Here is a 15,912-nt window from a genome sequence, read left to right on the forward strand (position 1 = left end):
CCGCTCTTGGAGCTATTTTTGCGATCATGTTCTCAAAACAATATTATTAAAGCTATCACGTCTTAGTTATGGAAAGCCTTCTACATCATATTCGAGTATTTTTATATTAACAGATTATTTTAATCATTTCAATTTTGTTATAAGAAATTCCTCGTATTTTAATCTTCATTCTTCAGAGATGGTAACGTTCGTGTACTGAAAGTTCCATAATTTTGTTAATCATATATGCACATACTTTGTATTTCATTAGTTATTTTACTTTGTATTTCATCATGAATTCTTGAATTATACTGAATCAAGATTATATACTCCGTCACAATTTCAAGATCAATCAAATGACTTCATTGTTTCAATTTCATTTAACAATTACTTCCTGAATTTCTATTGTGGGTGTAAAATATATTTGCACATTACTATATTTATTCTAATATTTACATATATATTAGTTAAATTCGATCATAAAGTATTCCATTATTTAATAATACACTTACGTGATTAAGAAAATTTAGTGTTCTTCGTATGAAATGCAGAACTTGATAAGATGTTTCATTGTACAATATAAATGGATACGAATAACATATCCTTTATAATTATATTGAAACTAATCAATGTGAAATTTTGCACAAATTTCACTCGTGTGAAATGTACCATCGTATTCAAACGAACTTCCATATCGTAATAATCTCGAAATAATTACATTTTCGCAAAGATAAATTTGCCGTTCGACCACGCATGAAACGACAAGGAATTCAAGGGAATTTATCCAGATCTCGTGGATATCCTCGTACTGGCCATGTCAGCGAGGCCAGGCCAGCCCTTTCGGCTTGTCTGGCGTATCTATGTACATTGTTTTTACTGCGACATGGTAGCAGCTGCAAGCCAGAAGCTGCAGGCCGGCAGAATCTTCGCGGCGAGATATCACGATGTCCCCTTTGCACTCGTTTCGCTGGCGCTCTTCGCCGTTCGCCAGCTTTCTTTTGTGTTTTCTCGCCGTTCTCTAGTGGTTCGACCCGGACTAAATATAGAGGCGTCGCAAGGGTCTGTCCCGCTGACGGGTCAGAAGTAACTTGTTGCTATTAGCAGACGAGGGTCGAAAGCGCAGGAGGAGCTCGCGAGAGGCAACCTTAAGTTATCCAAACGTCATGAAATAAGAGGCTCGACTGGACGGAGAAAGAGGGGGACACACAAGCTATGGTACGCAACTGCCGTCACTTCGTTAAATCATCCTTCGAATTAATAGAGTCATTTTTAACAAGTCTCGTCCAGAGATGAATAAATAATGTAGCGCTTTTGGTGTTTCTATTAGCTTCCCTTTTCTTCTTCTTTTTCTTCGTTAATGTTGATTGTCTTCTTCAAGAAGTCGTGCTCGAGCCCTAAAATTAAAAGAAGTTAATAGTGAAAAATATATAGTTACATTGACTTTGATTTATGTTAGTAACAAAAAAGCATATATTTTGTTCTGTACTTACATTTTCAAACATATCAAGTTAATTAATTTATCATTCAATTTTTTTTTTTATAAATATTTTAACTTTTCTAGAAACTGCATATTGTGCTACATTTCTTCATCATTCTTTTCCGTATTCTTCTATAATCTAAAGGAATTAAAGTATCGTTCGCTTCAGTATTTTTCCTCCCTCTTTCTTTCTCTCTCACACTCCCACTCCGAATCTCTCTGGATAAATCGTTGAATAGAAGAGAGATGCGTTGTGCGGCTTCCAGTCCGCCAAGCTCCAACGATGATTCGAAATATCGCTTCTCTTTCCCCATTCCTTTCCTTCCCTTTTTACGGCCAGACGTAACGTCTTCGTGGTACATTTCCTCCTCGACGGTCGCCGTCAATCGGACTCCATTTTATGGATTCCCTTTTACTATTCGATTCTGTCCCGACGTTTTGTCCGCTTCGCCGTCTGTTTTACCGCTTTGAACCCGTTCAAAGATTTCCCGACGATCGAACCTCCTTATTCCATAGTTTTTTTCCTTTACCTTCCCTTTGTTACGACTCGAGGTGTGAAAAGAAAAAAGAGGAAAAAGAAGAAGAAAGTTGAGGAAAGAAGGGTTGAAAAACAGTTTCTTTTGAGCCGTCACGAATCCTTCTACTTCAGCTTTCTTTCTGTCGTTTTCTTTCTCTCTTTCTTTCTGCAAACCACGCATCCATGGGTGTGCAAGTGGTTCACGAACGTTGGTAAGCTTGTTGAGTGGTTGGTGGAGATACGTGCTGTACACAGGCGCAAACGTTTGTTAGGACAGAATCCACGTGCTTGTAACATAACCTTGCTACGTAACCTTCTTGCAAATGAAAATATTTCCGTAGATAAGATTCTGTAATTACATCGCAAATATTAGATTGTTCTATTGTTATTTGGTATTTGTCTGTCACACCAAATATGCACAATAGATTCATATACAATGTAAAAGATCAGATAAATGACATACCTGCGATTTCAATCGTCAAACGAGTTTTGTTTTAGAATTATAATAGGAATAAAATAGTAAATTGGTGAATAAAATTGTAAATAATATATAAACAATGCAAAGAAGTTCACCTCGATAGAAATTATTCGCAGTTCATTATGTATTATATATCACGTTTCTGTTCCTGTCACTGTTTACAATGAGATTAGGTTGGGTTCAAGTGAAGTTCGTGTGTGTATATATAATATATGTGAGCTAAATATGGGACATGTTAAATGAAATTCATTATTCGTTGGTATCTTATAGAGACGAAAGGGTATATATAAATGCTCACGACATATATTTTTTTGTTTATGTGGCGAGATATTTGATAAATATTTGTCATAAATATTAACTAGTATACATTTTAAGTAGGGCATTTTGTGGCGTCATATTTTGTAATACAGCCTAGGAAAGTTTGTAGACACTGCAAAGATATCTTAGTTACGTCATAAAATATAGTGTCTTAAGATGTCCCATCTGAAACATTTTTAAGTGTCGACGAATGTTTATGTATATTTTGTACGGTCAGTGGATATGCTGCTTAAGCTTCTCTGTTCGATACTCCTTTCTCACTTTTCTTGTCACTTTCGGTTCGGACGCCATAACCGGCCCTTTTTCTGACGAGTACCTTTATTTATGGCACCAGAGGCGAAGAGAAATGGTAGCAGGGTGCATTGAAGAGGGGGTACGGCAACTCCAGGGACGCGAAACAACTTAATGACACCAATAACACGACTAATTTATGCTCCTGGTAAAAGTGTTAAGCTCGAACTGCGTCGTCGCGACCGCATTATATTTTGATCATCGTTTCGTGGCAGTATGTTAAGGATCGGTAATATCGAGCATGCATGGCCGGTTGTAGGAACTTGCTTAATTTAATTCTTATGTCTATAATTAGAGGTAGCCGGACACGTACACGCTTAATGGGGCCGGACAAAAGTAATGTGCGCCCATTATTGAACAGTGTGCTATATAAGTGCTGTCAGTCTTTTTTTACTAAAGTTGTTAAATGGAGTAGGTGACTGAGGAAATTTTGATCTTTTTAGAACGTTTCTTTGATGTATAATAACAGATAGTTTAGAATTAAAGTGTGGTTTAGGCATGATGTTTATATATAATGGAGAGTTTGCTTGAGTATCTAAATATGATGAAGTCAGTTTAGCTTAATAATCTTTGATAATTTATTATATTAAAATTTAATAGTCACAAAATTTAGTAATTCCCAGGTAATTATAATATGAAGCAAAGTGTTTGAGGTAAGATATCAAGAATGATTAAATTTTGTTAGATGTAGAAATATAATTATTAAATGGTTTATATATCAAGGTTTTAGGAGATGAAACAATGATTTTTCAATAATCAATATCAATATTTATTCTGCGATTTTCTAAAAATGTACAATACATTTGATTTAAGTACATATCTTTATTTATCAGGAAAAATGTAAGAAAATTCTATATAAAAATTATATAATGATAATTACATGGCAGATAATTACATGACTACACATAAATTAATATAAAATGTTTGTAAATAACCAGTCTTCATAAAAATTCTCTGCATCCCTTCAGGATGAAAGTCTTATACAAATAATTATTACTGTGCCAATATTTCAAAAACCAATTTTAATAAATTGTACATCAATTAATTTCATAGATAGCATATAATATTTACACATTTTGTTTCATATCTGAAATTATCAACCTCACTGCAATGTTTATGTTATCTTGCTACGTAATACCGCTGTACTAACTGTAAATTGCACGGTTCGATAGTTTGTTCAAATATAATCAATTACCATCAACGAAAGAATTTCAACAGCAACGTGGCCCAAATACTTTATCGCTGGTTCCATGCCTGGTTGATCCTACCTCCGGCAATACTTTACACACATACCATATTTACACGATATATCATCGCGAGCCGTAGCATTACGCTACCTCCATAAAACACTGTATCATGCGAGTCCATGCACCTTTACATAATGTTCGATCGTTGTTTCCACCTTTGAGGCTTCACTATTTTAATCTCCAATTTCTATTCATTCGTCTCGGTTATCAATCGTTGTTGGTGCACGATTTTAACTAAAAGTAAGAAAACAAAACACTTCTGAATAAATCATTGCTCGTTTCTCACTTACAAAATAACATTTGAACCAAGGCAATTAGTATGAGCTTCTTTTACGTAGAATTTCTTTTTTAAATAAGTATTTATACTTACCGTCATACGAATTTGATAACTACATGATGTATGTGCCGATAAAGAAATATTTATTGTCTGCATATCTGTATTACAAAGTATAATAGAAGAAAAGTAAGTTTGTTTTTGATACATAGGTTAAATATGTACGTACATAAATTATGCGTCGTTTGAAAGCGTTCATACTTCGTGCAAACAGTTCAGCTATTAGACGTTAGATGGTGTGCCGAATCAGCCGTCGAATTGGCGTGACCAATTCGTCAAAAGTCGCTCTCCTGACTTTTAGCCTTTTTTTTTCTGGAACGAGTCGACGAAACGTCAGACGGAAATACCAGATGCACGCGTCGATAACCAGAGCAGTCTACGAAACCCACGGATCACGGCCCACGGAAACGACATTCCTGTGCCGCGTGCTACCCTTTACAGCTTTATTGCCGCGCGATTATTGAGGCTGCGTGGCAGCACTATCTACCGGATTCACGCTGACTTTACTTTTATTCTGATGGAAAACCATAGATGTCTCAGCAACAACGAAGAGAGTGAAGTGTCTTGAATGAGATGCACGTGATCCAGAAAGGACGACGAGCATTTTAGATGGGTATTGTGTGTATGTCTCTGAGGGAAAGAACTTTAGGAGTTTGTATCTTGAATTGAGTTATAGAGAGAAAGGTGGTTGTTTATATTTTATAAGATTAGGTGTTGTATATACATATATGTGACTAATTTCGTACGTTTGAAAAGTAATTAACCTCAATTTTATAGTTATGAAAATCAAAAAGGACGCCATCACATGACGCCATCATTAATTATTTATAAAAAGAGAAAATACAGGCGTTTCATTGAATCCTTTACATGAAGACATTTTTACTGGTTATGACGATGTTAAATTTTATATATTGAAATATAACTTCGGAATATCACCACAAAAATTACGAGTATTAATTGTTATTAACAATTTTATTCATCGTACTTACATATTGTTAATCATAAAATTTTATTTGATTTTTCCATATGTTCTTTTTAGGACTGAACAATTGATTTCTTAAGGAGCTCTAGGTTCTAAAGTTCATAGGTAACCAGAAATCCTAATAAGCCTGGGTTTCACAAGACTTGACAGATTTCACGATCGTCGAAGTCGCAAGATTCTTGAGGTTCTAAGGTTATCTAGATTTTAAAGTTACCAAGGCTTAAAATTTTTAGAGATCACAAATCCACCAGTAGTTTTAGGACTTCTACTTTTGGATTTTTTGGACCTTAAGGATTTTTTAGGTATTTTAGTACCTTTTGTTCATAGTTTATAAATGGTTCTATAGTAATATCTCATACAGAGTAATTTCACCACTTCTTTTTCAGAATATCAATATGATTTCTTATAAATTCACGTTTGAAGTATGACTTAGATTATTATTCATTTGCTATTGTGTTCTGGTATTTTTGTTTATAAAGTATATAATATTTCAAATAATGTTTTTAGCTATTCATAAATTATAAATCATGAAAGTGCAGAGATAAACAATTTAATTTTAGAGAATGAATCTCTCAGAATTAACTAAATATTGTAGAGTTCGTTAGATATAAGCAAAGGCTTCGTTCCGTTCGTTATCTTATTCGCTGCTAATTTTATTTAACTGCGATGTAAGGACAGTGATATTCTCCAGTACGTGAAGTTTCAATTACTGGGTCACGTATAAAGCCCCATGAATATTTAATGGCAATTTCGATCTATCGGAAAGTTACTTTCAGCTTAACGATATTCGGGTGTATACCGTACTTTAAATATTATTTGCCATGCGGATCAAAATTGCGATAAAATCGACGTTTTCCATAAGTTGAAATAAATATAAAAAAATGGTGAAATATTTTAGATGAAACATTACTTTTTATTTTATAATTTTACTTTATACTACTGAATTTTTATAACCATTCTGTTCTTCACGATGTTTAATCATTTGGAGTTTTTATTACTTTTAACAAATATTATTAGGAGATTGACTTTTAATAATATTTGAAATAATGTCAAGTTTATAGAATATATATAAATTTTTAGTGACTTAAGTACAAATGCAATATTGGATGGGTTTGATTCTATAAAATATTTCACCATATTTAGTGATTCCGTTTCTGAAATTTTCTCTTTGTAGCAACTATTGCGTTTACAACGAATAAATGAGGCAGTTGCGTTGAGAACCAATAAACTATTAATTATGCAATTAGGGGGAAGATTGGAAGTACTTCGATTTCTATGCTCTTTGCATCGTAGGAACTCAAACGTAACATTACGTTTTCGTTCTATAACTACAATTAGCTCCAATGGAACTATATTTCAACATCGAGCAATGAACACATTTCGTGTAGCAGTAATATCAATACAGAATCACAATAGATTTTGTATAGAAATTTGAGGTATACAAATTATTAATTTAAAATTTTATTTTTATATATATGGTGTATATGTCATTGAACTTTAATTGTTACAGTTGCAAAGGAATAAAAAAAAGGACGTGGTCGAAATATACAGTTACAGTTTTACGGATTAAGCATAGTACAAATAGCAAGATTGACCACCGAATGATTAAGAAACCGATCGTAATCATAGTGAAATTACATCGGCAATCGATAACAATGTCAAATGGTTAACATTCAAATCGCCGCTCGTACGTGTCGAGATATCAATTTACGGCGCGTTCATTAATCAAACACTAGACTATATGTTGCCGCTAGTAGCTCTACCGACTTTCACGTAATGCCGCCGATTGCTTTACGAAGGTACACGTTAACCGGTCTATCAGACACTGCGTAGAGCGTAAAGTCACGTAAATGGCAAAATAACTTCTTCCTGTCGTGATGAAGCGTCGTTTCGTAGGCCACTGGTGTCTCATAACTTAATAGCAAAGTTAGGAAATTACTGCAAGCTTTCCATCGTGTGTTAGTGTTCTGTCTTCGATCAACTGTAATCAAACCGACGATCTATCGTTATCGAATCTGCTCGTGATACAGATGTAATTTCATTTTGAATAACGACGGCATAATATGTAGCGTACGGCATTCGTTGCGAAAATCGACTAATCAGCTAGTACGTACAAATTGCGACGTTCGAAAGTCGACTATGTTTTCTTTGAAGGGAACAGAAGAAAAATGGAAATGTATGTGGATGTAATTGCACCTTCTCGGGGTGGATGAAGAATTTGTTTGCGATTCCACGAAATTCATTGATGATCATAGCTGGCTTGTTTTTGACTGGTATGATTGTGATGAAAGTTTCGCAAGATTGATTGGTTTTCTAAGAAGCATTCTTAGCTAGGAATAGGAGAATGTGATTGATGTAATATATCTTGGGGTAGATGGAAGATTTTTTATGAACCATAAAATTCAATGCCGTTCTCGTTTTTTTTTTTTTATAACAAGTTCGTTTGTTTTTCAGTGATAGCGGAGAATGCGGATTTTAGGGAAATTTTTTTGACTGTGTTGTAAATTTTTCGAAAATTGTGAATTCGTATAATGTAAAAAGTTTATTTTGCTCATAATTTAATTTTCATTTTTACAAGATATAACAGATGTTATAAGCGAATTAATAAAAAAAATAGTGTTAGACTCTTTTCATGTAATACTTTGTATACCAAATACATATTTTGTAGTTTCATGAAGGTATTTCATTTGAATCTGGTTAACATCGCGCCATCTGTAGGGTTAGACAGCAGCGCCATTCTTTCTAATCTAATTCTATCGTCTCCATTTTTGCTGTCAAAATCATTATAACTTCTACGTTTTCTTTAACATAAATATGAATACACGCATTTCTCAGTACAATTACTGTGCTGCTAGTCCGATATATTAATTTTGTTAATGTATTATTTTTAAATTTGGAGTTAAACATTTCGTTATAGGTAATTCGTTTGTATTTTTTTTATCTGTTAATATAACCTGTAGTGTGCTTTAAACAAATTAACATGAAAAATGTTTCAGGTACGTTTCGCATTAATCGGCTGAAGTGCACGCATTATGTAAATTGATACTCGGGCGAAACGTCTACTCTGTAGAAACGACACCGTGCAACGTTTCATAAATTCATCGAGATACCATTCTAATCTCTCTGGTAAGCTATAACCAGCGCCTGCTTTATTTCTCTCGTTCCACATCCGTTTTATTTCTCGTTTTCTTGATTTTCTACGTCGCGTGTAACGCGTCGATATCGGCGGCCTGGTTGTTTCGCGCTGTCGGCCCAGTGATATGCAAATAATACGAGTGGCCACCGCGAAATCCGATTGGCGGTGATGCGCGTGCGATTTTGCGGTCGTCGATAGCCCTCCACATGCGAAGGAAAAGTGGTCGTTTGTCGACGGGGCACAGAATTACCTAGATTCATTGGTACGCCTGACAAATTGATTATTGACCGGACCGCGGAATTTGTTTAAACGTTATTACACTCGCTAACGATCCTCTGTATTCGAAGTTCTGTGTCCCAAATTTCTGTTAAAATCATTTACCGAGTTTCCTTCATAATGTTTGGGTGAAGTAATATATTTTCAACTATCTAATTTATAATGTCATATATCTATTAGCTCAGTTCAAATAATTTGTTCTAATGTAATTCCTTTTTCAGCTATGTATAATGCCGTATGACTGGAAAGTTACAAACACGTTAGTTGTGGTAAGAATATTTTATTGAGAACGTTATTTTTCAGTATATATAATGTTTAGAGCACTGAACAATTTTTTGTTAATGTATAACAAAAATAGCCTTTTATAATTTGCTTTTTTCCATTTCAGATCAAATTAACAGATTTTTACTGGTATTTATCAAACACAGTTACTTATAGGTAGATAGATTCGTTTTTAATTAAATTAATTAAAATTTAATTATAAACGTAGTTCAAAATATAATAGACATATATAAATATTTTTCTTCTCAAATACATATCTTTTTCTTCCACAAAAAATTAAAGCAGAAATAAAATTTCATACAGTCCTTTCATTATCAAGTCTAATTCCATATTGTAGCTAAGTTTTCCAGATCTTCTTCCCAACGAAATTACTTTCATCTCATGACATAGTACATATATACTAAACTCCAATAAGCTATTTAAAGGCAAAGATACATCGTAAGGTAATTAAGGGGAAAAAAGGTTTATCGTCGATAGTTATTGATGCCTCGTTCATCCACCACGATTCGATTAGAATGAAATTACGGTTGCGTCGGGATCGGCCCACACGGCACAAGGATCACTCCCACGCGATCGCAATTCAGCCGGTTCCCTTTTCCTGTTGCGTTGCTCTTTCACAAGGTGTATCGGTAATAGGCCGACCGATTAAAGATCTTTATCGTCTTCACGAAAAACAGGCCAATCGGTGGAAACGCCCCCGTGTCCTGCGAGAAAGCCGAATTCAAATACTTGCACGTGGGTCGAGCACTAATTTTTCTTCCGCTTCTAGTCCAGTGAAACGATTAATCTCGCACTTGTATCTCGTATCGGTGTTAAATGCGCAATAATTAACACTTTCCGTCTTCTATAAAAAATATAAAGAAAATTCTATTTTACATCAGTGATATTTTGCTATGGTATAATATTATCTTACGCAATTTTTATTCCATTTTTCCATTTTCTAGATACTTAGTCGATTGTCAATTTACGTTATCATCTACAACAAATATTTGTAGGTTATATTTATTAGATGTTATTTATTTCATGCAGTGAAATAAATCGTATCGTAATACTTCGTAAATATTATAACATTTGTGCTTCAAATTCTCATGGCTACATAAATTGTATATTGAATACATATACGTGTATCATTGTCATATTACAATGTATTACCGTATATATTGTAATATACACATATTATTAGGAATATCTGATAAAAAATAAGACACATCAACAATACCTACGAAATGAATTTAGTAAAAATTCGTTCAGATATGTAATCCAGTCTTCATCACATACATGATAAAACCTGTTTCTCTAATTAATGAAAGCTTTCATGAAAGCTAGACCTGTCCTATATCGATAACGACTCATAGGTGGCGCTCTCATCACGAAACATATTAAATAGAAAGAAAAGTTTATCGAGTGGCAACTCAAGTGTAGAACGAAATCAATGCTCAAAACAGGGATAGCAATAGTCGAAGAAAGTAGGAGGGATAAAATGGCGGGAAAATGGAGGCGGAAGTGGAAAGCGCGGGAAAGAGATCGTGCGAAAGGCAATACGTTAAAAGTACTATACAGTTTTTTGTCCACCTTTTTCGTGTTCCCACTATTCGAAGTTCAAATTGTGACACCATTTTTTTCTTCCAACAAGCAGTGATTTGTCCCGTTGTTAGCAAGTGTTCATCGTTCGTTCGTACTTTTTCTCTCCCCCGAGACTTTTTGGCATTTGTGTCTCCGTTGTATCCCGTTCGAGAGTTTGTATAGAAGCTCGACTCTTTCGTGGGATTTCGAATAAAAGGAAAAAAGGAAAAAGAAAGAAAGGAAAATGAAAACTAATATTAATAATAGTAGGAGAGCAAAGAAGTTGTTGCGCGCACCGAGGTAAAAATCGGAAAGTTTCCTAACGAGTATCGCCTGGTCGTTAAAAACGGAAAGAAAGAGCAACGCAGCGACTGAGGTGAAATTAAATCTCACTGCGAGAGATAGAGAGAAGCGAGAGAATAGAAGAAACGATTGTTAGAAGTCAAAGGGCCAGGCTAGAACGACGGGTTTTGGAATTGTAGAAGCTATCTCTTTGCCATTGCTTCAAGTAAGTGCGCCATTTTACAAATTTTATTGAGTCTCTTTAATATTTCCCTGACCAAGAAATCTACGATAAAACGTGAATTTTAATAATTGGCATTTTTTCAGACTTTTTACAATTATTTTTTTTTATTCTATTAAGTATTTTATTCTGTACTTATACTGATAAAGTACTTAATATGGATATCACATTTTGCATTGTTATTTATAAAAAATAAATCATATATTTCATACTAACTTTTAATTTCAAAGACAAACAGATCTCTTTGATTAAGAGGTCACTCAGTTAATAGATTAACAATCTGTTCAATACCTCAATTTATAACAAATTAAACCAGGTCGGTACAGTAGGTTCACAGTAAATAGGCTTATTTCGTGATACTATAGATATTTATTATAAATGTAATAACTTTATCAATACATTAAATATATCCTTTGAAGCTGTCAGCTCGCATACGGTTTCGTATAGATTCTTCACTTATATTACCCGATCACGTCATAACTTCCTTTTGTTATGCACAGCGTAAAGATCCGTTCCCCAGAATTTTAAATTTTTACAATATTTCCAGGAAACACAGAGAAACATCGTGTTCATTCGTTTGATTCATCGATAATGCAATTAATTCGCATGTGTACGATGGAAGCATGAAAAAAGGAGAAGAGGATGGTTAGAGTGGGGAGAAGGGAAAAAAGGGGAACTTGGCAAGGGAATTCGCTTTAGACGCGAGCGTTACGAGGCGAACGATCACGGCCGTATAAACGTGATTACGGTTTTAGCCGGGAAAAGAGGTTGCTCGTCTGTTTGCCGAAAGGAATTTATTCCGCGTTACGGTTTTAATGTTCACTTTGCATGGAATTAAACGGTTAATGGAATTTTCGGAAATTCCTCCTTCGCCAGGGATAAATTGCGCGGGTATACGCGACCGCGCTACTCGTTTTCCAACCATTCATCGAATCAACGGGTATTATGTCGTTTAAGCAATTTCCTTCATATTTCGAATATCTGTATGACTAGGAAATAACGTTAAAACTCGACTACGAGTTTTATCAACAGCATTTTTTATTTTGAATCGCTTTTGGCATTGTCAACAATATGACCTTTTCGCAAGAAAATGAAAAATCTAGTTGATTCGATGGAGGATTTTATATCTAATATTTAAAGTATCATTACACTTCGTTTGTTGTCCATTTGTATAATATAATATGTGAGAGAGTGTTGGTTGATTTAGAATTTGTCAGATGTGAAATTTAGGTTCATTCACATGTATCACTTATAGAGATTGGTAATAAGTTGTTACTATTGATATTTTTTTGGTAATAGTTACAAATTCTCATCTTCGGTGTAGAAAATTTCTTTAATAAAATCATTTCATCAAAGTGATAATACATCACTTTTTTGCCCCTGTGAAAAAAAAAATTTTTTAATCCAAAGATTTCTATAATACGTTGAATGCTTGTACCGCTATGAAAATTAAAATACCTTCATTTCCACATTCCACATTTCCAATGAGCTTCGCCATAAAATCCATTAACATTTCCAAAACAGGTATATTCAAATAATCCTTCAATTTCTTCCTTCATGAAAATAGAAACTGAAACTCTGTCTCTTTCATCTGCAAGAAAACTTACTGTTAAATACTTCAGACATATTCTTACCAAAGCGCCATAGTGGCCATAGTGATCAAAGGCTTAAGTATCCCAACGAGTAAGCAGACCAGAGTTATTACGAATTTAAATTTTCCGGTGAAACGAAATGTCTCGGAGTGACAATGACAAGTATTTGCATCAAAGAGAAAATATCGTGCGAAGTTATCGTGTACGTGAAAACATAGCAAAGAGTTATTACAGGGGAGAAAGGGGATGCACGACATTATTAGCACACGGTCACGTTAACGGCGGGAAACCGTACGCCAGAGTACAAAGGTTATTCTGTTAGGTAGGGCGGAATTTATTAGATAATTAGCGACCCAAGGCTTATTTTACTTTTTACCAGAAGCCACGCCGTCACTTTCGAACGTTCCCTGTGTTATTCAGTTGTACTTCGGTATGTGAGAGAGATTTTGAGAAGAAAGGACAGAAGAGATAGAGAGAGTGCAAGGCAGGCTGGTTTCGGGAAATATTTCAAGAATCAGGGAAAACTAATTTTAGAAAGAGGGTGATTTAAAAGAAATTTAATGAAATCGGAGCGAAGGTGTAAAATGGTTCTTTGGTATTCCATGGTTCTTCATCGTATCAAGTAAAACTGCCTAATCTAATTGCTCAGTAATTGACTCGATTGTCTAAAGAATACGTCTATCCTCTGATAAAAGAATTACTTGAAAAAGGAAGAATTTATAATAAATTTGCTTTACCATAATATTCATATGCTTCTGAAAATGTAATTTAATTTCCAGCTCTCCTTAATGTACAATGTCGATCGAAGGATATTCGGGGTTAACGAAACGTTAATCGACAGGCTTTTAATAAAAGGACAGATCCAAAGGAGGTACTCCCTTGGATTTACGACGGAAGGATACTCGAGATCGATTTAAATGCGCCGGCAATTTTTATCGGCGCCCGCCTCGACTTTTCGTGCCGTGTACAGCGAAAAAGTATTAAAACGTTAGCAATTGAACGCGACGATAAATCGAGGTCGTTGCAGCCGCAGGAAGAAGAGGAACAGCGGCAGGGAGGGAGGAGAGAGAGAGAGAGAGAGAGATACAGAGAGAGAGAGAGAGAGAGAGAGAGAGAGAGGGGTGGAAGGGTGCGCTAGAGTAGGATAGGGTGCGAGTCATTCGATCAATTAAATTCGGCTGACTAATTCAATGCGATCAAGCTTTTAACTCGTCGATTAAACCAACCTTGCCGTTTTTTTTCCTCTACCACGTCCCACGGTGCTTGCTCGTTGACGTGCGGGCACAATGGAATCCACTCTAGCCCGGAGATTAGATTTCTGCATCTGACAATGGGATCATCCTCGTAATTTCTGAAAATTCAGCCACCGAACTAGTATGCAGTTAGAAAAAAAGGTATGATGCAAATAGTATTGCATAACAGGAAGTTAGTGAAGTGAACTATGTCTCAAGTAATATATATTCGCAGGAACAATATATATTCATTCAGACAATTATATTATGTAGAAAATAATAATACTAGTAAGTAAAGTACCTTCTCAAATGTACGAGAATATCCAATATGGAGGTATAGTCTAGAATCCAGAATTTGGAATTCGATTCTAATAAAAAGTGGAAATAAAGTCCTTTGTAGCTTGTTCAAGATGTAAAATGGTTCTAGTATGATTGTGATATGGATTTATTTTCCTTCAGCTTTTTCGTTAAGTTCCAAGTTTTTAATTGTGGATATATGTGGACCTAGAACATAATAATCCTCAGAAAATAAAAATTTAGAACTATTCATATATTAAGTCATGAAAGCACAAATTTTTAATCAATAGAATTGAGTAAATTTATTAGATAGAACGATAGTCCAGTAAATAATGTTTATTATGAAATACTTGCTTGCATCATTGTAGACAAAATTAATTTCTTCAGTCACTGTTGCCTTTGTGCATGATATAACGTCGTTTAAGTTACTGACTGAAAGATACGATATGTTGTTTAATATATGAACAGAGAAAATATGATAAACAAGGATTATCAGATAGTTTGATTGAATGCGGTGGTTCGTTTTAAATATTATTCAATAGCCTTCGGATGGATTAATGCTCACCGACGTTCATGGTCTAATCACGTTTCGGCGTACTGAATAACCTTTGTATACACGCTGATGGTATTATAATTGAATCGCTGGCATAAATCGAGCTTGGAGATGAAAAGCAATAATTTCGAGGCAGAATTTATGACACATATATAAATCTCAAGAAAGCTTCTTTTTAAAATTAGATTCTTTAAAAAAGGTTGAAAAATCATGAATATTACGCCCAAGGTTGAATCATGGACCTAAAAAAAAAGAAAAAGAAACGATGAGCTCAAAATTGTTAATAATTTTACCTAAAGCTGAAGCTAAAGGTAAACCTTTTCTATTAATATTTTAAAATATTTAGTTACTTACTATTTTGAAGCATATTATGCTTGTAACAACACCTTCAAAAGCTCCATTAGCAATAAATAACTGAAAAGGTAAATAAAGAAATAAAAAAGAAGAAAATAAGAAGAAAGGTAAAGAAAATAGTCGTCCGTTGAAAAGACGTCTTTATCAAAACAGTCAACTCATCAAAAAGCTGCTGTGACTACAGACGATAACACCGCCAAGCAATCCTTCCGCACCACTGTTATTTCATTTCGCAGTTCCGATCGACGAAGGCAACAGATCAATCAGTTAGTTTATCGGAAGATCGATGAAGACAGGGGCAAACGGTGTCAGGATGGCTCGTAATTCTTTCGTTGGCGTCTGTCGAAGTGGCCAAAATTGAACGGGTGCTGATCCTGTTACAAAAAAGAGGGGGTTAGTGGGTACCGACCGAATGATAGGCGTGGAAGGGGTGGTCTCGACATGGGATCGTACATTAATTGAATCGGTAATTTGTACAGCG

General features: G+C 34.7%; 1 long non-coding RNA gene across 1 annotated transcript; it reads right to left on the reverse strand.

The window, feature by feature from the left end:
• Nucleotides 1-12,954: 12,954 nt before the first annotated feature.
• Nucleotides 12,955-14,725, reverse strand: LOC108551606 (uncharacterized). Its single transcript, XR_001890490.1, has 3 exons — nt 14,529-14,725; nt 14,222-14,346; nt 12,955-12,994 (listed from the first exon to the last, which is right to left on the reverse strand). It is a non-coding gene; the product is annotated as an uncharacterized LOC108551606 (long non-coding RNA).
• Nucleotides 14,726-15,912: the final 1,187 nt, after the last annotated feature.

This window comes from Eufriesea mexicana, unplaced genomic scaffold (assembly GCF_001483705.2).
Source record: "Eufriesea mexicana isolate 0111107269 unplaced genomic scaffold, ASM148370v2 scaffold4756, whole genome shotgun sequence".
In the NCBI taxonomy this organism is placed as follows: Eukaryota; Metazoa; Arthropoda; class Insecta; order Hymenoptera; family Apidae; genus Eufriesea; species Eufriesea mexicana.